Raw genomic sequence first — 24227 nt, 5'->3', positions numbered from 1 at the left:
TTCTACCAGAATCTAAGCTGATGAAGCAATGGGTTTACCAGAGTTATTTAGGGAAGTGTAGGTTAGGGGTTGCATACAAGAGCATGCAACTTTACCAACCTAGCCGCATTCCTACAGCTTCCTGCATGACTTGCAGGCAGCTACAAAGAGTAGAGGGTTTCCAACGCCCTGCAGCATATAACCTTGATAAGGAAAGAGGAATTGTACATTTTATAACTTTCAGGAACTCTCTGAGACTTGTAGGTTACATATTTCTTGGGCCCTGCAAATTTCATTTACCTTATGACCCATAGGAAGCCTTCTTCCAGGATGAAACATTTCAATTGACATTGTGACAGGATGTCACTTGTGTCCTTCACATACCATGAATATGTCTTTGATTTAACATTCCCCACCAAAATATATAAACCTATTGAGCATAAAGAGCCATATTTATATTCTACTAAACAAATAAATTAAATATTATTGACTTTTCTAAAGGTATATATTCATATTGGTTAAATTTTGTGTCTACTAAAAAAATGCCACAAACTTGTAAAGCACAAAAAGACCTTTCTTACAAATAATTGTCTTATTTATAGAAGTTTAACTACAAAATAGGTACCTAAATAGAAGCGATGAATTAAACATTATATAAATTTTAATTATCTATTGTTACCTCCGGATTAAAATTGATAATTTTATTTAAAAATTAGATTAAACATTTGGAGTTTCTGCTTTTAATGTTTATATATTTGAGTCATTTGACTTTTTTTTAATCTGAAGAAATTATTGCTGATATAATTTTAATGAATCTGTTGTCTTGGAAACAGGTACTAAAGCATCATTTCCTCAAATTTTCTATTTGCCAGTTTTTCCTAGGATGTTCAGTCTTTCGTTGATTTCCATTCCTATTGATAACATAAAACTTACATTCATGCTATAGTGTTGTATCTTAAAAATGTAGTTTTTCTTAATATCTTTCATCAATATTTCCTTTGATATTTTCAAATAGCAGTTTTGCAAGAGTAAGTTACAATTTTGTCACATTTAAGGAAGTTTGTCGTAGTAGTTTATGTGGATAAAACTTTGTTTATTGGTCACACATTGAAGTATCAATATATTAAATATTTTAACACAACAGGGTAGAAACTAATCACATTGGCTTCTTTCATTTTCTTCTTATGAGCATTTTATTTTCTAGATAAACTCTTCCACATTTTATTATCTTTTAATGACATCAGTGAATGGTCTTATTAATTGTACTCTAAGTTTCTTATTTATAAAATACTAATTAAAATATAATATATCTTTTTTCCCCTGCTCTTTTCTCCCTTGAACACTTTCTATGTCCCCTCCCTCAAGCTCTTTCTTATCTTCTTATTCTTTTTCAAATTAGTGACTTCTTTTTCTTTTATTATTATTGTCATGCACACATGCACACACAATACCTTCAGCCTGCTGAGTTTATTTAGTGTTACTTAGCTTTCATGACTGACCACTTGGTTTTAGATAACAAATGAGGAAGCTCTGTCCTAGGAAAGACTATTTCTCCTCCTCTCACAATTCCTTAGTGGCCTGTAGATCTTGTCTGTGGGTAGGGTGAGATTCCTCCCATCCATGTTAGCATATCTGTTTGTGTTGTCATTGTTCAGGTCTGTTAAGGCAGCCTGAAATAGTATGTCATTTCTAGGATATACTACATAGAAGCTAATAATTTTCTATAATAATTTTTCAAAATTATTTTGCCAGATATTTCTATATTTGAAATTTCTAGTCATATACTCCTGTTATATACAGCAAGAATAATCATTTCACACTTTCACTTTCATTTTTACTTTCATTATAACTTTCTCTTGACAACTTGCATTGGTGACAAATTTTCTAATAATACTGAATAATGGGGATAACAATTCACTATCTATGTCTGTAGAATTAACTGCTGCCAAAATGTAAGAGTTTAAAACAAAAACAATACTTTTCTTCCATATTTCTTTGCTCATCTGTATGTATCTTGGAAGTTCTTCTGCTGCTTTTATTTAGGGTTGTTTTTCTAGATGCTAAGTTTATCTTGTTTCCATACCCAGCCACAACATTCTATGTTCTTGTTCTTACAATGTATTTTTTCTATAACATACTGAAACTTTCAGTACTGAAATTCTAAAGCGCATAGTTAATCCCAACACTTGGGAAGCAGGGGCAGGTGGATCTCTCTGAGTTCTAGACCACCCTGGGCTATATAATATGTTCCAGGACAACCAGAGCTACACAGTGAGACCATGTCTCAAAACAAAACAAAAAAAGGAAGCAAAGCACAAACAAAAATGCCCCAAATTTTAAGACTTAAACCCTAATCTGGCTAAATTATTTCTGCCACCTCTCCTTGGTAGGTCTTACATTCGCTCTCAGAATAATTTTCAAAGAACAGGAAAACTTTATTCCCTGAATGAAAGTGATAAAGACAAGCTTAGACTTAATTGTAACAATCTGGGCATGGTTCAGTTGTCATCCACAGTTTCTTATGGTGTTAATTTGACCCTCATGGTGGTAAATTGGAAAGTTAAAGAGATTTTAAGCGTTGGACCTAGTGAGGGGTTCTTTGCACCATTTCAGAAGCACCATCAAAAGATATAAAAATGCTTCTTATTGGATCCTTGTTAATTCTCTCAAGAAGTGTGCTATAAAAGCTTGAGTCTGACTTACAGATGATAGAAGACCAACAACAGGTTTTGTGGTCAGAGTCAGAGTAGGCACAGTAGTGAATCCTGGGACTAGAACTGAGCCTTACTCCCTATGAGTGGTTTTTTTCTGCCTGTGGCTGTGGTCAAAGGAGATGTGAGGCTTATAATGTTCTTATGTCTCTTCCTTCCAGAGCATATGTGTACAATTTCTTAAGCTAGACAACTTTTCTATGCATGTTCCTGGAGACCTCTAATTCTTCCTCTCTTAGAAGCCATTTATTACCTGTAACTCTTCAAGTAGAGGAGGGAACTTGTGAAATTTCTTTGGTCCTAGATGGAATGTCAACTATTATTGTGTCTGTGAAGGTCATATTTAGGACATTGTTAAGATATTATAGGTGTAGCGTCCCTGTTACTTACAGAAGAGTTCCAGAGCAGACAGACATGTTTTGGGCTTGGGGCTTTTACAATTTCTCTAGTCCCAAGTGACAGTCCATAAACACTCAAAAATATGAGCAACACTAAATTGACTCAATGATAATAATGAAAGAACATGATGACATGAAATTCAGATGAAATGGATGAGGCATTGGAGGAGTGGTGGGGTTGGGGGTAATGTGGGATGGAAATGATTTAGAGTGAGTACTCATGTTTGAAATTCTGAAAACTAATAATAAAAATAAATGTGCAAAGAGTTCGTGGCAGCCATGCTCTCTAGCAGGGGCACAGCCTCTCAGCTATGGTGCAGCCCTAACTTAGAGCCTCATGGGGCTCCTTGGTTCCTCCTCTAGTCTGAAGTGGTTGAAATGTGTTCTTCCTATCCATTGGAGTTATTAAATAGTTCATCTGTGAACCCACCTGGAGACATCTGTTATTTTTATATGTTGAACTGTCTGAACACTTTCCTCTTCCATCTTCAAGTTACTACTCGGTTGATTTGTTTTAAATTTTCAACCTGGATTGATTTGGTTTTTAATTTCCCTAGGAAATTACATACTTCCACAGTTTGTTTTTTAAACATGTAGGGACCTAAAGGGGAAAATTGTTCAAATCCCTTCATTCTTGATAAATTTACTCATTCCAAAGTATAGTTTGGTGTATTTTGACTTCATCCAAATTTTGGTCAGATCAGGATGCAGACTGAACCAGATAAAACCTGAAAAGGATGTCATCAATTGTGACTTCAGCAAATAGTAAAAACAACCTAGAAATAAATGTTCTTTGGGAATGTTTGAGTTCAAGCAGCATACTATTTCCCAAAAAACTCAAAAGGCCCACTTTTTTCTCTGGCACTAAAAGAGATTTGCGTTTTCTTGAACAATAGGTGAAATACAGACTTGCTTGCTGAGGCAATGCCTTATGAAAAGTTGGTGCATTTAAGCCTGAAAGTAGTCGTTCATGCCACACGTCAAAGAGTTCACAGTATGGAAAGCGGAAGTGGGACCGAATCAGTTACCAGATAGTCAGTTCTTAACTCCACTCAGCTCCCATTAGGGCTTATTCATAGGGAAAAACGTGGTGTGGCTTGTTGAAGCCCTCCAGAGCTACTGACAGCAGAACTTATGTAAGATTTGAAGAGAAATATACACTTAAACTCTATGTTTTCTTTTGTTGGTACCAATCTCATCCATTTCTGCACATAGTCTTTAAACTTTGTCAAGGTTATAGTCACTTCTTTATTTCATTAAAGACTATGTTTTCCCCATTATTTGGATTTGTGTTCTGGTTTTTCTCATGGCATTTTTAGAAGACAAATTGAATTAAAGCACTTTGCTCTCTCACATTTAATCTAAAATCAAGTTTCTTATTCAATTTTGTAATTTCTATTCTAAGACTATCTAAAATATTTTTAACAACAAATTGCATCTTAATAAGCTAAATAGTTGAATTAGAATAACCTGTTTTCATCCCAATAATTAATTTTTCAGTTGGTTTGGTTTAAGATTGACTTTTAAAACATATCAGCTTCAAAATATACATAATCTAATATAATATGGATGTTAGGGTTTGTAGATACTTTAGAATTCTGTCTCTAAAGTCGTAAATTTCAATTTTAGTATTTCATTTCAAAAGTCATAACAATATGTAATGTGTTGGATTTAATATTCACTAAAATGAGTGTGGTGATTCAACTATATTAATTAAATAAGAAAAGTATGAGAAACTGAGAGTTCAAACACGTACATCTGTTCTCAGGCCTATACATGCCAAAATCTATTGCTGGTTTTATTTAAATCACTGTGGAGCAAACTCTTCCTTCTGTCATTTGTACTCATCCCGAGTTTCCCAATTAATTTCTATATTTACTCATGATTATAACAAGGGAAGGATTTGATTATAAGAGGAAGGGTTTTTTAATATTCCCTCAAAAGTATATTCATTTCACCTATCATTTCTCATTATTCTCTTAGGACGTTTCTCTTTTCATTTCTTCATTCAGCTGTATGTGTAAACAAGAACTTAACGTTTGCCAAAATCTGTGCTCATTTGCTGGAAATATAATATTGAGCAAGATGAATACTGCCTGTCCCTGAATCTCACTAGAAATATGGCAAGAAAGTTATTTTTAAAGTGAACTGAAAAATATAATGTACTTTGACAAATGCTAACATAGAGAAGGCGCCTTGGTTAAGATATGAGAAAAAGCTCAGACACCCCAACCTAGAGAGTAAGAGATAATAAAAATGAGAACTTGTGGGTGTGGCATCATTGTACCATGTTAACTCTCTATTACGGCCCCACGCTTAGAAGGCTGTCTTGCCTGCCAGGGCACTTGGTACTTTATTTAGGAGATTTGAACAGTTTGTGAATTTAGAAGACAAAAAGCCATTTTTCTCATTGTTTGTAGACATTAGTATAATTACTTCTCCCATGAAGTTTGATGAATATAAAGAGATAAACAACTGGAATTAGCCAAAAACAAATCAATAGAACATATTGAAATGAAAAAACGATCCTTGTGCTCTCAAGTTGTATCTGGGCTTAAAGGCTCATGACTGTAAATTCAGAATTTTAAGTTTGACGTTTCATGACTGTACATACAAGATTCCACCAACTCTTTACGTATTGAAGAAAAAATTGACCTGTTTTTTCAACAATATTAAAATATATACTACCTTCCAAACAACATTTACAGCTTTATAACTTTTTCTGGACTTTCTATTTACAAAACAATTCAGTTTTTTCAATTAATTAAAATAAATTTCAAAATATATGAGGACCATGTGATAAAAATCATAATTGTAAGCTTAAGCGATGAAAGTAATTTTTCTCAGTCTATTTTGGCTTAACTACCAGATAATACTCTAAAATTCCTTTAATTAAAAAATAAACTACTAACAATCATTGAAGACAATCATATTTTAATTATCTATCAATTGAGATCATTCAAGCCAAGTAACATGTTTCACACATGTACTTTTAAAGAATGTCATTGCTGGCTCCACCCTGCTAGCTTCCCCGCCAGCCATCCCAGCTTCCATCCAGAGGGCCTTCGGAGTGGTGAGTTGAATCGGGCCCGCGACAGGGGCCCGGCGAGGGGAAGCTAGGACTCTCCCCGACCCCATAGACTCCCAGGTCAGCTTGCTCTGCTGGCTTCACCCTGCTAACTTCCCCGCCAGCCATCCCAGCTTCCATCCAGAGGGCCTTCGGAGTGGTGAGTTGATTCGGCCCCCGCGGGCCCGGCGAGGGGGAGCTAGGACTCTCCCCGACCCCATAGACTCCCAGGTCAGCCTGCTCTGCTGGCTCCACCCTGCTAGCTTTCCCGCCAGCCATCCCAGCTTCTATCCAGAGGGCCTTCAGAGTGGTGAGTTGATTCGGGTCCCCGCGGGCCCAGCGAGGGGGAGCTAGGACTCTCCCCGACCCCATAGACTCCCAGGTCAGCCTGCTCTGCTGGCTCCACCCTGCTAGGCTCTCCCACCTGCCATCCCAGCTTCCATCCAGGTACAAATTTCTATATTTCTCCCCTCCCACTGAGCCCATAAAATTTCCCCAGCTCAGCTGCCTTGCACACTGGGCCTGCTCTATAGGGGCATCCCGGAAAGAGGCAGTGCCTGTGGTTCAATACCCTGCTTGGGGAAAGGTAGGCATTCTATCAGTGAACTCCCTGCCCAACAAGGGAACCTGACCCGATACCAGAAGTTCCAATAGAGAGCATTTGATCGAAGAGATGGGCAGACGCCAAGGCAAGACCTCCTCCAACAATCTGAAAAACAACATGAAAATATCAGATCCCAATGACCCTACAACAGAAGGATTTGAACACTCTAACCCAGATGAAGTGGAAAAAAGTGCCATTATGAAAGCAATAGAGTCCCTTAAACAGGATATGAATAACTCCCTTAAGGAACTGGTCGAGAAGTATAACAAAAAGTTTGAAGAAATGAGTATAGAAATGGATGAGAAATATAACAAAAAGTTTGAAGAAATAAGTAAATCCGTGAGTGATACCCTGAGAAACCAAGAAAAAACAATCAAACAAGTAAAGGAAACAGTCCAAGAATTGAAAACTGAAATGGAGGCAATGAAGAAAACACAAAACGAGAACCGGCTGGATATGGAAAACCTAGGTAAACGAGCGGAGACTACAGAATCAAGCATAACCAATAGAATACAAGAGATAGAAGAACGAATCTCAGATTCTGAAGATACCATAGAGAAAATAAATGCTCTGGTCAGAGAAAACGGCAAATCCAAAAAATTCTCTTCACAAAACATTCAGGAAATCTGGGACACAATAAAAAAACCAAATCTAAGAATAATAGGGATTGAAGAAGGAGAAGAACTGCAGATCAAAGGCCCAGAAAATATATTCAACAAAATTATAGAAGAAAACTTTCCCAACCTAAAGAACGATATTCCTATGAAGGTTCAAGAAGCATACAGAACACCGAATAGATTGGATCAGAAAAAAACATCCCCGCGCCATATAATAATCAAAACACAAAACATAAATATTAAAGAAAAAATTTTAAGAGCTGCAAAGGAAAAAGGTCAAGTAACTTATAAAGGTAAACCTATCAGGCTTACACCGGATTTCTCTATGGAAACCATGAAAGCCAGAAGATCCTGGATAGAGGTACTGCAGAAACTAAGAGACCATGGATGCAAACCCAGACTACTATACCCAGCCAAGCTATTGTTCACTATCAACGGAGAAAACAAAATATTCCAGGATAAAAACAAATTTAAACAATACGTAGCTACTAATCCAGCCTTACAGAGAATATTAGAAGGAAAATCACTACCGAAGGAATCCAACATTCCCAACACGATCTACAATAACTCGAACATCTAGCGACCATTCACAAGCACAAATCAAAGAAGAAAAACACATACACTCTACTACTTAAAAAAAAAAAAAATGACCGGAGTCAACAACCACTGGTCATTAATATCACTTAATATCAATGGACTCAATTCACCTATAAAGAGGCACAGACTTAGAGATTGGATACGAAAACAGGATCCAACATTCTGCTGTTTACAAGAAACACACCTCAACCACAAAGACAGACACTTACTCAGAGTAAAGGGTTGGGAAAAGGTTTTCCAAGCAAATGGACCTAAGAAACAAGCGGGCGTGGCCATTCTAATATCTAACAAAATCGACTTCAAACTAAAATCAATCAGAAGAAATGGAGATGGACATTTCATACTCATAACTGGAACAATTCATCAGGAGGAAGTCTCAATCCTGAATATCTATGCTCCTAATATAAAGGCACCCACATATGTAAAAGAAACTCTTCTAGAACTCAAGGCGGTCATCAAACCACACACACTAATAGTAGGAGACTTCAACACTCCTCTCTCACCAATGGACAGGTCAATCAGACAGAAACCAAACAGAGAATTGAGAGACCTATTGGAGGTATTGAATCAAATGGACTTAACAGACATCTATAGAACACTCCACCCAAATAGGAAAGAATATACCTTTTTCTCTGCAGCTCATGGAACCTTCTCGAAAATTGACCACATACTCGGTAACAAAGCAAACTTCCACAGATACAAAAAAATATTAGTAACTACCTGTGTCTTGTCAGATCACCATGGACTAAAATTAGAATTCAACAACAATGCTCCCCCCAGGAAGCCAACAAACTCATGGAAACTGAACAGTCAACTACTAAATCACCCCTGGGTCAAGAAAGAAATAAAGAAAGAAATTAATCTCTTCCTTGAATTTAATGAAAACAAAGACACAACATACTCAAACCTATGGGACACTATGAAAGCAGTGCTAAGAGGAAAGTTCATAGCACTAAGTGCCCAATTAAAGAAAGCGGAGAAAGCACACATTGGAGACTTAACAGCACACTTGAAAGATCTAGAAAAAAAAGAAGCTGATTCACCCAGGAGGTCTAGAAGACTGGAAATAATCAAACTGAGGGCTGAAATCAATAAAATAGAAACAGAGAAAACAATCCAAAGAATCAATGAATCAAAAAGCTGGTTCTTGGAGAAAATCAACAAGATTGACAAACCCCTATCCAAGTTAATCAAACGGCAGAGAGAGAACATGCAAATTAATAAGATCAGAAATGAAAACGGGGACATAACCACAGACACAGAGGAAATTCAGAGAATCATTAGATCTTACTATGAAAGTTTATATGCCACAAAGTTGGAAAATGTAAAAGAAATGGACATTTTTTTAGATAAATACCATATACCAAAGTTGAACCAAGAACAGGTGAACAATCTAAATAGACCTGTTAGTCGCGAAGAGTTAGAAGCTGTTATCAAAAATCTCCCTACCAAAAAAAGCCCAGGACCAGATGGTTTCAATGCAGAATTCTACCAGAACTTCCAGGAAGAGCTAATACCTATACTCCTTAACGTATTCCACAGTATAGAAACAGAAGAGTCACTGCCTAACTCCTTTTATGAAGCTACAGTTACCCTAATACCAAAACCACACAAAGACACAACCAAGAAAAAGAATTACAGGCCAATCTCACTCATGAACATCGACGCGAAAATCCTCAATAAAATACTGGCAAACCGAATCCAAGAGCACATTAGAAAAATTATCCATTATGATCAAGTCGGCTTCATTCCAGAGATTCAGGGCTGGTTCAACATACGCAAATCTATCAATGTAATCCATCATATAAATAAACTGAAAGAAAAAAACCATATGATCATCTCACTAGATGCTGAAAAAGCATTTGACAAAATTCAACACCCATTTATGATAAAGGTGTTGGAGAGACTGGGGATACAAGGATCATACCTAAATATAATAAAAGCAATATACACCAAGCCGACAGCTAACATCAAACTGAATGGAGAGAAACTCAAAGCCTTTCCACTAAAATCAGGAACACGACAAGGCTGTCCACTCTCTCCATACCTCTTCAATATAGTGCTTGAAGTTCTAGCAATAGCAATAAGACAACATAAGGGGATCACGGGGATTCGAATTGGAAAGGATGAAGTTAAACTTTCGTTATTTGCTGACGATATGATAGTGTACATAAGCGACCCCAAAAACTCTACCAAAGAACTCCTACAGCTGATAAACACCTTTAGTAACGTGGCAGGATACAAGATCAACTCCAAAAAATCAGTGGCCCTCCTATACACAAAGGATAAAGAAGCAGAGAGGGAAATCAGAGAAGCATCACCTTTCATGATAGCCACAAATAGCATAAAATATCTTGGGGTTACTCTAACCAAGGAAGTGAAAGACCTATTTGACAAAAACTTTAAGTCTTTGAAGAAAGAAACTGAGGAGGATACCAGAAAATGGAAAGACCTCCCCTGCTCTTGGATTGGGAGAATCAACATAGTAAAAATGGCAATTCTACCAAAAGCAATCTATAGATTCAATGCAATCCCCATCAAAATCCCATCAAACTTCTTCACAGACCTTGAGAGAACAATAATCAAGTTTATATGGCAAAACAAAAAACCCAGGATAGCCAAAACAATCTTATACAATAAAAGAACTTCTGGAGGCATTACCATCCCTGACTTCAAACTCTATTATAGAGCTACAGTATTGAAAACAGCTTGGTATTGGCATAAGAACAGAGAAGTCGACCTATGGAATCGAATAGAAGACCCAGATATTAACCCACAAACTTATGAACACCTAATTTTCGACAAGGGAGCTAAAGGTATACAATGGAAGAAGGAAAGCATCTTTAACAAATGGTGCTGGCATAACTGGATGTCAACCTGTAAAAAAATGAAAGTAGATCCATATCTATCACCATGCACAAAAATCAAGTCCAAATGGATTAAAGACATCAACATTAATCCATCCACTTTGAACCTGACAGAAGAGAAAGTGGGAAGTAGTCTACAAGATTTAGGCACAGGAGGCCTCTTCCTAAGTAGGACCCCAGCAGCACAGACAATAAGAGAAACAATGAATAAATGGGATCTACTGAAACTGGGAAGCTTCTGTAAAGCAAAGGACACTGTCAGTAGGACAAAAAGGCTGCCTTCTGACTGGGAGAAGATCTTCACCAACCCCTCATCAGACAAAGGTCTGATCTCCAAAATATACAAAGAACTCAAGAAACTAGGCACTAAAACTCTAATTAACCCAATTAAAAAATGGGGTACTGAACTTAACAGAGAATTCACAACAGATGAACTTCGAATGGCCAGAAGACACTTAAGGTCATGCTCAACCTCCTTAGCGATCAGGGAAATGCAAATCAAAACCACTTTGAGATACCATCTTACACCTGTCAGAATAGCTAAAGTCAAAAACACCAACGATAGCCTATGCTGGAGAGGATGTGGGGTGAGGGGAACACTCATCCATTGTTGGTGGGAATGCAAACTCGTGCAGCCACTGTGGAAATCAGTGTGGCGGTTTCTCAGGAAACTGGGAGTCAACCTCCCTCAGGACCCAGCAATACCACTCTTGGGAATATACCCTAAAGATTCCCTAACATACTACAAAAGCATTTGTTCAACTATGTTCATAGCTGCACTATTTGTAATAGCCAGAACATGGAAACAACCTAGGTGCCCCTCAATAGAAGAATGGTTAAAAAAGGTGTGGAACATATATACATTAGAGTTTTACTCGGCGGTTAAAAACAATGACATCTTGAATTTTGCATGCAAATGGATGGAAATAGAAAACGCTTTACTGAGTGAGGTAAGCCAGACCCAAAAAGAGGAACACGGTATGTATTCACTCATAAGTGGATTCTAACCATAATTAAAGGTCTTTGAGCCTATTATTCGTGATCCTAGAGAAGCTAAATAAGAAGATGAACCTGATGAAGATTATTTAGCTATCCACCAGGAGGTAGGAAATAGACAAGAGTCCCAGGTAACCTCGGGTGCATGGGGGGATGGGAGGGTCGATGGAGGGGGAGAGGGCTAGAGAGAAGGGAGTAGGGGAGGAACGGGGAAAGCTTGGTGGCCGGGGATGGGGGGGGAGGGAGGTAGGATGAATATGGGATCAGGGAACAATATATTTCAACTAAGGGAGCCATTTTAGGGTTTACAGGAGACTTGATTATATATGGGATCCCAGGTCCAAGGAGAAATCCCCCAGATTGCTCTCTGGACAGAGGAGAGGGTGCCTGAATCGGCCGTGGCCCATGACCATACTGATGTATATTTTGCTTATCACCATAGATCCTTCGTCTGGCGAAGGACGGCTATGCAGTCGGAGGCCCACATTGGAGCAACGGATTGAGCCCCCCGAGGTCCGGAGGGGGAGCGGAAGGAGGAGGAACATGAAAGACGAAATCAGTACTGCGAGGGATGCTATCACCCACTGATACAAGGGAACGGATCTGATGTGAATTTACCAGGGCCAGTCGGACTGGGACTGAACGAGGACGTGATCTAGCCAGATTCTCGGAATTTGGCCGGATTCTCTGACTGTGGCTGGCCCGGGGTCTTTCTGAAAAGCCATTGACTATGACACTGGGACCTGTTTCCTCTGCATATGCTGGATTTTGGGGATCCAGTCTGTTGGACGCTCGCCTTCCTGGACCTGGAGAGAGGGGGAGGGAGCTGGAGCTTCCCACAGGGCAGGAAACCCTGACTGCCCTGGGGGATGGAGGGGAAGGAGGGGGGGTGTGGGGGGAGTGGGAGGGTGTTGGGAGGGGGGGGCGGAAATGGAAACTTTTATAATTTAATAAAATTTACTAAAAAAAAAATAAAGAATGTCATTGATATATTAGACATTGTCCATGTAATAAGTTTCTAGATAAATACTTCTAGACACTTTGATAAAGATTTTGGTAAATAAATTACTGACATTGAAATAAAGAAATAATATACAATGGGATATTTTCACCAACATATCCACTGTATATGATATGTTACATCTCAAAGACTGTAACTTTATAAAGTAAAGGCTGTAAGCTCTATAATAAAAACATATTTTTTTCTGGAAGATTTTTTTGATTTCTTACATTGATATCATCAACCAAAATTTTACTTGACCCAGATATCTGGACCTAGGACCTTGAAAATTGACTGAATGTTTGTAACTTTCCTACTTCATAAGATTATTATCCTGTCGTGGTTTGAATAGTAATACCCCCAACTGGTAGACTCACATGTTTGAATTCTTGACCCATAGGAAGTGGCATTATTGGGAAATTTGGCCTTATTGAAGTACATGTGGCCTTATTGGAGGAATTGTGTCAGCAGGGATGGACTTTGAGGACTGAAACCCTCCATTTACACCATGTGGCAAACAGTCTCCTAATGGTACCTGTCTAGATAGTCTTCTCCAGTACCATGTCTACATGCATGCCGCCATGCTTCTCATTTTGATAATGAGAAGACGACTCATTCTCATTATGATAATAAGAAGAGGATATGATAAGAGGACTTCACCTCTGAAACTGTAGTCCAGCCCTAACTAAGGGTTTTCCTTTATAAGAATTGCCATGGTCTTTGTGTCTCCTCACAGCGATATAAACCCTAACACATCTCAACAAAGATACAATGTTGAAATTCTCACGGTAGAAAGAATAACAGAAAAACTGCTTGAGTGAATGTACAAGGCATGAGTGGGAAGTAACAAAGCGGTGATATGTGTAAAGATTTGAAATATTATCTCCTTCATATTTATATTATAAATCTGGATATGTAGGAGATAAAACATGGCAGGTGAGAAATCCAATGAGAATCCTCTTGTTTTTATGTTTGCTTCAGTGAGAAATTCCTGAAAGGAGACTAAAGGGAAAGAATCTGTAGCGTGGATACTCAAGAGAGAGGATCTATGACCTTTTGTGCAAACTTCATGCAAAGTTGAGATCCTAATAGACATTGAAGCACATCCCTTAGATACAAAGGAGACATTTCAGCGGTAGGGAAAAAATGCCTGTAATAAGTTTGCCATCAAGATGTTGAGAAAGTAACTAATGAAGGGGATGTGTTTTCAGGGAATCAGAATGTAAGTAGTTACTGAAACTAATAATGAGTAATGGTAAAATGGAAATTTTAGTAGCATCAAAAAGGTTTGGAAAAAGCATGATTTAAGAGGAATTATTGACTGTTTTACAAGGACATACAGCAAGGTTACTGAGCAAGGCTGAGGAGCCCATTAAGTTCAGGAGTTATTAATTTATAGTGAGCCCATGAAGTCCCAGGTGATCACTTCTTGCACTTGCTTGGCTACTCAAGTTCAAGTGCAAAGCAGACAATTTATTGTTAGACTTATTTCCAGAATTGAGATTCTGCCAAATAGGAGCCTCTAAAAGAGAGTCAAGGAAGTTTATAATATTGAAAAGAAAATGTTTAAAAGAAGGACCTACTTAATCTAGGTTGCAGAGCAAGAAAAAAAATTAAAATCACCAAGGCAGTGAAATAAAAAAAAAGTAACAGACTAGATTATGATGGTAGCAAAATGACCATGGTGATATTCAACAAACAAGATACCAGAAAAATTATAATGTACCTAGCTAAGAGAAAAGGAAAACAGGGAGATTCAAAGGGGATAAAATCTGATGACTCTGAAAATCTGATCTGGAGTTAGATGGGAAGTCAAGGAGATCTGCTATTCTGGCATCCTGGAATTCTGGCAGTCTGGCAGTCTGGCAACAGCTACTGTTTAAAGATAGAAGAGTATTAACTCTATTCAGATTGATATGAGAGCATAAAAGGTATAAAAAAGGACACATAGAAAGGGGCATGTACAGTTGATCACCTTCATTCTCTACAAAATTCAAATTTTGTTCTGGATGGTGATACAATTATTAAAATATATTTTATTTTGTAGCATTCCTTTCAGGATATTTTATATGTCAGTAACTAGATCTTCAAAAATGGAGTGGAAGGTAACAGTCAGATACTGACATACTCAGTTGGAAGAATGGTGACTGATGCGGGAGTCTCCTCCGTATGCCGTGATTATCATTAATAAATAAAGAAACTGCCTTGGACTGTTGATAGGGCAGAACTTAGGTAGGCAGAGAGGACTGGACTGAATGCTGGGAAAAAAAGGAGGAAGGCGGAGAGACACCATGGAGCTGCCAGAGATAGATGTGCTGAAATTTTGCTGGTAGGCCACAACCTTGTGGTGATTCACAAATTAGTGGAGATGGGTTAAACTAGGTATAAATGAGTTAACCAATAAGAATCCAGAGCTAATGGGCCAAGCAGTAATTTAAGTAATACAGTTCCTATGTGATTATTTTGGGTCTAAGGTAGCCGGGTGGCCAGGACAAAGAAGCAGGCCCTCCTCCTACAGGTGAAATTTCTGTTATTTGTCTCCTTTTCCTGGTCCTCACTGTTGACACAATAACTGGGGCTCAAGATCCAAAGAGGACCCACAGGTGAACTTGAAGGATAATACTAAAAAGTAGGGCCTGAATGCTCACCGATAGCTTGGCTTTGCCATACTCCTCTGACCTCCTACTTCCAGTTACTTTATGTGGAAATAAAATGCCTTTCTGGATTTAGCCACTGTTTACATACTTTTGATTATTTGTTTGTTTCTCTTCAATTTACTCAGTTGGTCTGTAAATTCAAGGTACATTTAAAAGACTTTTTTCAAGTGAGGTACTTTAAGAGGAAGGGAGTAAGCTACTGCCTGTTCTTATTGAAGTAAAAGGAAGCTGTTTATAATTTCAGAAGTGAAAACTGAAACACTCATGACTAATGGTTGTAAAAAGGTCCTTGTTGATTATAAAATTAGAGACACAAGCAAATAGTACAAAAAGAAAAGAAAAAAAAGTCATGTTGACAGTATGAATGTTTTATTCATTAGGAGATGCTCTTGAAAAGAGAGTAAAAAGATAAGGTATCATTGGACACTTTATTTGATGGTTTGTTTTGATATTAAGAAATGCAAAGCCAGGCATGTTGACAGAAGCTTGCGAGTTTGAAATGAGATTTTATGAATTCAGTACCAACCTGGGCTATCTAAGAAGACGTATTCTCAAAACAATGCAACCTATTTTGACAAGGGAAAATTAGACTTGAGTTTGTATAATATTGGATATGCACACAATATATATGCTTATAATTCTATATGAGGAGAAGGAGAATGAAGAAGCAAATGAGACCAAGAGAGGCCTTTTAAAGGATGTGAATTTCTACTTATGTGTGTTGCTGCTCTAAGTTAAATATCTAAATGAAGTAAAATCAATTTAAGGCTATCAAGTGAAATAAATACACGCAACAACTAAAGACATGTAAGTTTTACACCATAGTGCACAGACTAAAATTTGCTTGCACCTGCATACCCTTAATGTGTGCTTTGGCTGGTAATTACATCATGATACTTTATTAACAAAATATATTTAGGCTTTTGATCAGACTACCTTTAAATTTTCATTTAACTTCTAGTTTATAAGTATTCTGGGAGGGTCTTCTAGTTGGGAAGTTTTGGAATTAAAACTGAGAAGTAACTCTGTAGCAGACTATGTGTTGCTGCCTCTCCTCACTCTCTCTTCCCATTTCCAGGGGACTAAGGAGATCCTGGAAGAACACTCTAATTTCCCCTCTTATGTGGACACCTTCATGCCCCTCCTCACTTCTAGCCATCCCCAATCATAAGTACCAGTTCGCTCTACCTAGAAGCACATTCTAAGGATACACTCATTGGCCATAGTTGGGAGGAGGTTCCCTGCCAGGGAACACATTGCAATAAAGGCACCTAAGAGCCAGAGAGAGGAAGAGAAACAAAGGACCAAAACAGCCAGCCAGCAAAGACAAAACCAGATATCATCACCTAGAATTACAATCATCCCAAACCCAGGTTCCAGATGCCAGTGTAAAAACACAGTCAATAACAGCCAGGACAATTTGGCTTCATTGCCATTCAGCAACCTTTCCATAGACTAAAAGAAATGCAATATAACTTAAACGCAAGACAAGGACTTTGCCAGGCTGTGGTGGCACATACCTTTATCCCCAGCACCTGGGAGGCAGAGACAGGTGGATCTCCATGAGTCAGAGGCCAGAGGCCAGCATGGTCTACAGAGTGAGTTGCAGGACAGACTCCAAAGTTATAGAAAAAGCGTGTCTCGAAAACAAACAGGAGAAGAAGAAGAAGAAGAAGAAGAAGAAGAAGAAGAAGAAGAAGAAGAAGAAGAAGAAGAAGAAGAAGAAGAAAGGAGAGAGAGAATGACCTTAAAATAGCCTTTATGAAAATAATAGTGGTCCTTAAAAAGGAAATGAATAAATTCCTTAAAGAAATCTATAAAGACATAAGCAATCGTGGAAGAAAATTAATAAAACAGTTCTAATACTTAAAGTGGAAGCAGAATCGATAAAGAAAACCCAAACTGTGGAAAATCTGGAAATGAAAAATTTAGGAATTTAAACAAGAATCACAGTGGCAACTTTCACCAGCACAATGAAGGAGATAGAAGAGAGAATTGACTCAATGAAGACCAGTTAAAAGAAATGGAGTCCTCATTCAATGAAAATGTAAAATCTAAATAACTCAAGGAATAAAACATAAAAGAAATATGAGTCATTATGAAAAAATCTATGGATATTGTGATAGAGAGATAAAAGAAGTACAGATCAAAGGAATAAAAATATTTTCAACAAAACCATAAGAGAAAATGTGTCCAACCTAAAGAAGGAGGTGCTCATGGATGTATAAGAAGCACAAAGAACACCAAATAGGCTAGACCAGAAAAGATTTTTCCCTAGCACATATTAATCAAAACACTATATATACAGAACAAAAAAAGAATATATGAAGCTCAAAGGAAAAGACTAAGTAAATTATAAACGGATAACTACAAAAATAACACCTGGCTTCTAAATGGAGAGACTAAAAGCAAGAAGGTCCTAGATGGATGTTCTTCAAAGTCTAAGACACCAAAGATGCCAGGATAGACTACTATGACCAGAAAACTTTCAATCACAATAAGCAGAGAAAAAAGATGCTCCATGGTAAACCATATTTAAGCAGCATCTCTACAAATCCAACAAAATAAAAAGCACAGCGTAAAATTTCAGTCTGAAGAGGTTTATCAAACACAAGAAAACACATGGGCTAAATAATCCTAGACAAATTAGAATAGGAGGCAAATCCATACCACAAAAGCAAAATAACAGGAATCAATAAACACTACTCATCGATAACTCTTAATACTAATGGTTTAAATTTCCCAATAAAAAGACAGACTGGGGATGGAAAGATGACTCAGGCTCCATCTTTCTTCTGCATCCAAAAATAAAAACAAAAATTATACACCTCAACATCAAAACACTTGCCAATTGAATGCAAGAACATATCAAATCGACCACCATGATCAAGTAGATTTCATTTCAGAGATTCAGGGATGGTTCAAAATAAAAAAAAAAATGAACAAATGAAATCAACCATAAAATCAAAATGAAGGAAAAATACACACAATCATCTCATTAGATGCAGAAAAGACCTTTGACAAAGTCCAACACCCTTTCATGATAAAAACACTGGAGAGATTAGGAATACAAAGAACAGACCTAAACATAACATCATCTTAAATGGAAAGAACTTTGGAGCAATTCCACTAAAATTAGGAACTTGACTAGGTGGTCCACTCTCTCTATAACTATTTAATATAGTACTTGAAGTCTTAGCTAGATCAATAAGACAACTGAAGGAAATCAAGAAGATAAAGGAAGAAAGGAAGGAGTCAAAATGTTTTTATTTGCAGATACTATAAGAGTATTTAAAAGTGAGCCTAAAAATCCCATGAGAAAACTCTTACAGCTCATAAATACATTCAAAAAAAAGTAGCAGGATACAAACTTAACAAAATCAGTAGCCTTTCTCTATATAAAGAATAAATGATCTAAGAAAGAAATCAGGGAAATATATCTTTCACAATTACCTCAACTAATATAAAATGTCATGGGATAACTCTAACTTAACAATTGACAGACTTAGGTGATAAGAACTTTAAGACACTGAAGAATGAAATAGAAGATAACAAAAGATGGAAATATCCCCCATGCTCATAGATCAGTAAGAGTAACATAGAAAAAGGACATGCTACCTAAAGCAATCTACAGATCCAATGCAATTCCCATCAAACTTTCAACACAATTTTTTACAGATCTTGAAACAACTAGTTTTACCTTTATATGGAAGCACACACACACACACAAAAAGGGTAGCTAAAATACTACCGAATAAAAGATCTTTTGAGAATATCACCATCTCTGACCTTAATTTGTACTACAGAGCGAGAATAATAGACATTATAGTCAAAACAGACACATTCTTCAACAGAATCAAGTTGAAGACCTCCTGCAACCATCCCCACACCTGTAGACACCTGAATTTTTATAAAGAAGACAGAAATACACATGGAATAAAGGCAATATCATTACCAAATATTACAGGTCAATTGCAAGGCTGCATGTAGAAGAATCAAATGAATTTAGTCTTATCATTCTTCATAAAGCTCAATTCCAAATGGATCAATGATTTCAACATAAAACCAGGTAAATTAAACCTGACAGAAGAGAAAGTAAATAATACCCTTGAACTCACTGTCACAGGAAGAAGACTTTCTAAACAGAACACCATTAGCACAGGCACTATGGTGAACAATTAATAAATGGAGTCTTATGAAACTAAGAAGCTTCTACATGGCAAAGGACAACATCATTCACTCAAAGTGATAGCCTAAAGAATGAGAAAAAATTTTTCATTAACTCCACAAAAGACAGAGAGCTAATATCCCAAACATATAAAGAACTCAAACTAGATATTAAGAAAACAAATAATTTAATTTAAAAATGGGGCACAGGTATAAACAGTGAATTCTCAATAGAGGAAACTCAAATGGCTAAGAAACTCTTAAAAATGGTCAACATCCTTAGTCTTTAGGGAAATGTAAATCAAAACAAGAGATTCCATCTTACGCCTATCAGAATGGCCAAGATCAACAAAACAAGCAACAGCTAGTGCTGGTGTGGATGTGAAGTAAGAAGAATACTCGCTCATTGTTGATGGGAGTGAAAACTTGTACAGTTAGTATGGAAATCAGTGTGGTGATTCCCTAGGAAGATCGGAATTGATCTACCTCACGATAAGCTATACGATTCTTGGGCATAGAAGGAAAGGATGCTTCCTCCTACCACAGAGACTCTTGCTTGACCATGTTTATTTATGCTCTATTCATAATAATAAGAAATTGGAAATAATCTAGATGTCCAAAAATTCATCAGACTATAGATAAATCTGCTATAAAAGAAGATGAAATTATGAAATTTGCAGGAAAGTAACTGGAACTAGGTAAAAATCATTCTGAGTGGAGAAACCAAGGTCCAGAAAGAAAAATATAGTATGCATTTCCTTATATGTGGATATTAACTGTGAAACTAATGACAAGAAAACTGTAGTCCATATACCACAGAAGTTAGGTATAAAGTAATGATCATTTTGTACTAAATTATGAAAAATCTATTAAATTATGTCATCAAACTGCAACTATAATTAAAGCACAAAGCAGATCTAAAGAACTAGAGGAAACAGACTACCCTTTGTTACCTGTGGACAGGGTGAGAATATGCTTCCAGGAAAGATGTTTCTTGTTTTTGCTATCATCTGACCTTAGATTTATCAAAAAAAAAAATCCTGTTGCTTGTAAGGTACTAGTTTATAATATGTGGTTGTAGCTACCCCAAAACACCAAGTTGATATTCCAGTACCACATTTTCTGTTTGTCTTTCTTGTTTTTTCCCATGGAAGACTTTGAATGATTTCTCAGAGATTTCAGAGTTTGGGATAAAAGCAGCTTACATAAAATGAGCAATTTATGTCATGCATAAATGAAGACCTGAGACTAGTTACATTTTAACTTGATAACTTTAGAAACTTGCACATTTTGTGAATTTAAATAAAGCAAAAATGGTGGTAGTTTACATCTGTCACAGTAAGTAGACATGGGAGCAATGAATACAATGTATTAGTTAACCCAGAATGCTACTGACAATTATTTGCTACACTGCCAACAGAAGCAGGCAGAAGGACATCACATCCTGTGGGATTCAGTAGGAAACAGACTTAGCTGTAATGATGGTACATGTTGGTCCACTGTGCAGACAATGTGAAGGACTATTGGAAAATATGTATCTTACTTGTTTTCCAGGTGTACAAGTGAGATTAAAAGAGAAAAAGTCACTGGACAATTGTCCCGTAGTTGTCCCAGGTTCAGAATGTGTATACAAAACTCACTGATCAATTGACACTAGTGGATAAGAGGACAATGTATGATGACAACTGTCAGCAAGGACCACAATCATCACAGATTGATATTAAATTAAGACAAAGATATACTCATGGACTTTTTCTTAGAAAAGAAGAAGCTAATATAATATGTTTGAGTTCTATTCTACTGTTCTATTTGACAAAAAAAACCACATAGGTTATTCTAGAACAGAAGTAAAAGGGGTTGCTGGAAGAGCATAGGAAAAGGAGTAGTTAAAATAGCTCTTAACCGCAAAATCAAATTTGAATTTTGGTTTTGGAAGCAGTGATTTAGTCTACCTCTCAGAGAAACAAAGTTTCACAGAGGGCCCCAGAAGAGGGACGAAGACAGTGACCCAGGCTACCAGGAGGTGACAGCTGCTTCTACGCTCAGGCATTCTGCTTACTAGTCTGTCTTGGTCCTCTGGACACCCTGCTTTCTCCAATCTTTCCTACAATTATCCATAATACTCATCTATATTCACATAAAATTTCCCAAATAATTGAAAGGTCAATGAAATGGATTTTATACCATTTATAAATTAAAAGATTCCTTTTAACATCTGCTAAATCATCTTCTCATATTTCCACTAAAATCATGGGAGATGAAACTTAGCACTCTAAGGTTGAACATCTCTGGCTACAGAGTATATGGAAAGAAAAGGAGGAAAAGCCAACCTGGAACTAATCTTACACATAGCCTTTCTACATTCTTAGAAACATACATCAGCTGTCAAAGCAATCTTCTCAAACTGCACTATAAAGCCCTGAAGTTCACACTGGACAGACCAGGCAACCAACTCTGAAGAACCCTGCGCTAAGATTCACCTAAAGATTTCAAACTGCAGGTCTTCAAGTCCAGGGAGAAAAGAGAGAAAACCTGAGCTTCCCAAGAAGCTTCTATGACCTTCCTTCCTGTCTTGGCTCTTACACATGTTCTTTATTCTAGAAGAATAACATGCCAGGTTTTCAAGTACTGTTTTTTAAGCTATTACCTTACACTTTAAAGTATTATCAAGGGAACGGATCTGATGAGAGTTTACCAGGGCCAGTCGGACTGGGACTGAACGAGGACGTGATCTAGCCAGATTCTCGGAATTTGGCCGGATTCTCTGACTGTGGCTGGCCCGGGGTCTTTCTGAAAAGCCATTGACTATGACACTGGGACCTGTTTCCTCTGCATATGCTGGATTTTGGGGATCCAGTCTGTTTGGACGCTCGCCTTCCTGGACCTGGAGGGAGGGGGAGGGAGCTGGAGCTTCCCACAGGGCAGGAAACCCTGACTGCCCTGGGGGACGGAGGGGAAGGAGGGGGGGAGTGGGGGGAGTGGGAGGGTGTTGGGAGGGGGGGCGGAAATGGAAACTTTTATAATTTAATAAAATTTACTAAAAAAAAAAAATAAATAAAGTATTATCAAATGTCACCAATTTGTGCCCAGAAAGTGGTGTGGCTTATTTAATATTCAGTGGTCCATGCCTTAGAAATTCATAAATTCTGGGCTATTATTATTATTATTATTATTATTATTAGGTAGTAATTCTCTAGAAGCATGCAATAAGTAGCAATTATTCCACATGGAAGATGCCGATAATTCATTTAAAGGAAGCTCCATTTAATAAAGTGGATCCCAGCTGCCTAATTTTTTTTTTCGGGCTACTGTTGTGGTTGAAAAGTAAGGGAAAGTGTCCTTCCTAGATGAACAAATTGATCAAAAATCCCAGGCAAGCTCTTTGACTATTTCAACCTAACAATTGCAGGAAATGCACGGCAAATGAATACCTGAAAGGTTAAAGTCCCTGAAAATGTGTCATCACTCTTAGGCTCAGTGAATATGTCAAACAAAAAAAAATCATTCCATTATCCAATACATTTCCATACTGTGTGTGCCCTGGCCAGTTCACTACTAACAACTTACATACAAAAAACTTCTGTTGAAAGAAGATGTGTGGGAGAAGAGGAAGCAGAGAACTTAAGCTCCTCTCCTTAAGTAGAAAAGGGGAAAGAACTGGGCAGGGCACAAGGAATGTACCCAAACTAGAATATCTAATTTCTCCACAGAGGAAGGAAGAGCTGTGCTGGCAATGCCTAGAACTATAGTGGTTTGTATGCATTTCAATTTTATGTCAAATCAAATAATCGTGAATCTTGATGAATGTTCCATTTCTAAAGTATGTAATAAGATTATTAAATGGCCTTATAAATAGTCCATAAAGCAAGGAAAAGAAAAAAATCCATTTCTATAACAACTCAAAGATGTATCTTGTTGATGAGGGCATTTGAAAGTAATGAGAAGTCACTGAAAATTGCAAGAGTTCAATTAAAACTCAAGTGATAGACAGAAACAACAGCAAAAATGGCAGAAGAGGAGGATGATGCAAAAACAAAAGCAAAAAAAAAACCTCAGACAATTTTCTAGATTTTCAGAGAAAGAAAAGACCAATATAATGATAGAAACTATAGGAAACAAAGCTCCAACACTGATGCACAACAAGCTGGGGGTCCTAAAGAAAGCACCAGACCACAGGAAACAGAGACATTTGCAAAGTTAAGCAACAAAAACGGTGATGATAATAAACATTGTATATGTGTTCTCCAACCCAAAGACAATGGCTAGAAACATGTTTATATTAAAATTTAAAAAATAGTTTAACCAGAAGAGGAACAGATGGCAGCAGAGAAAGTTCCTCTAATATTTTGCCCCAATTTGAACATCCATGTTCAAAATGACTTGCTTTCCTGGTCAAGCAGATCTAGGAAGGAACTCAAGTCAGAAGCTTACATAAGAAACCTCAAAGGAACACTGCTTTCTGTCTTGCTTTCTCTGGCTGGCCCAAATATAACCTTGGTCTATTTGCCCAGGGATGGCACCATGCACAGTGAGCTGGACTCTCCCATGTCAATCAGTAATCAAAAAT

Source organism: Myodes glareolus, chromosome 2, assembly GCF_982192425.1.
Source record: "Myodes glareolus chromosome 2, mMyoGla1.1, whole genome shotgun sequence".
NCBI classification, from domain to species: domain Eukaryota; kingdom Metazoa; phylum Chordata; class Mammalia; order Rodentia; family Cricetidae; genus Myodes; species Myodes glareolus.
This window is presented reverse-complemented; position numbering follows the sequence as displayed.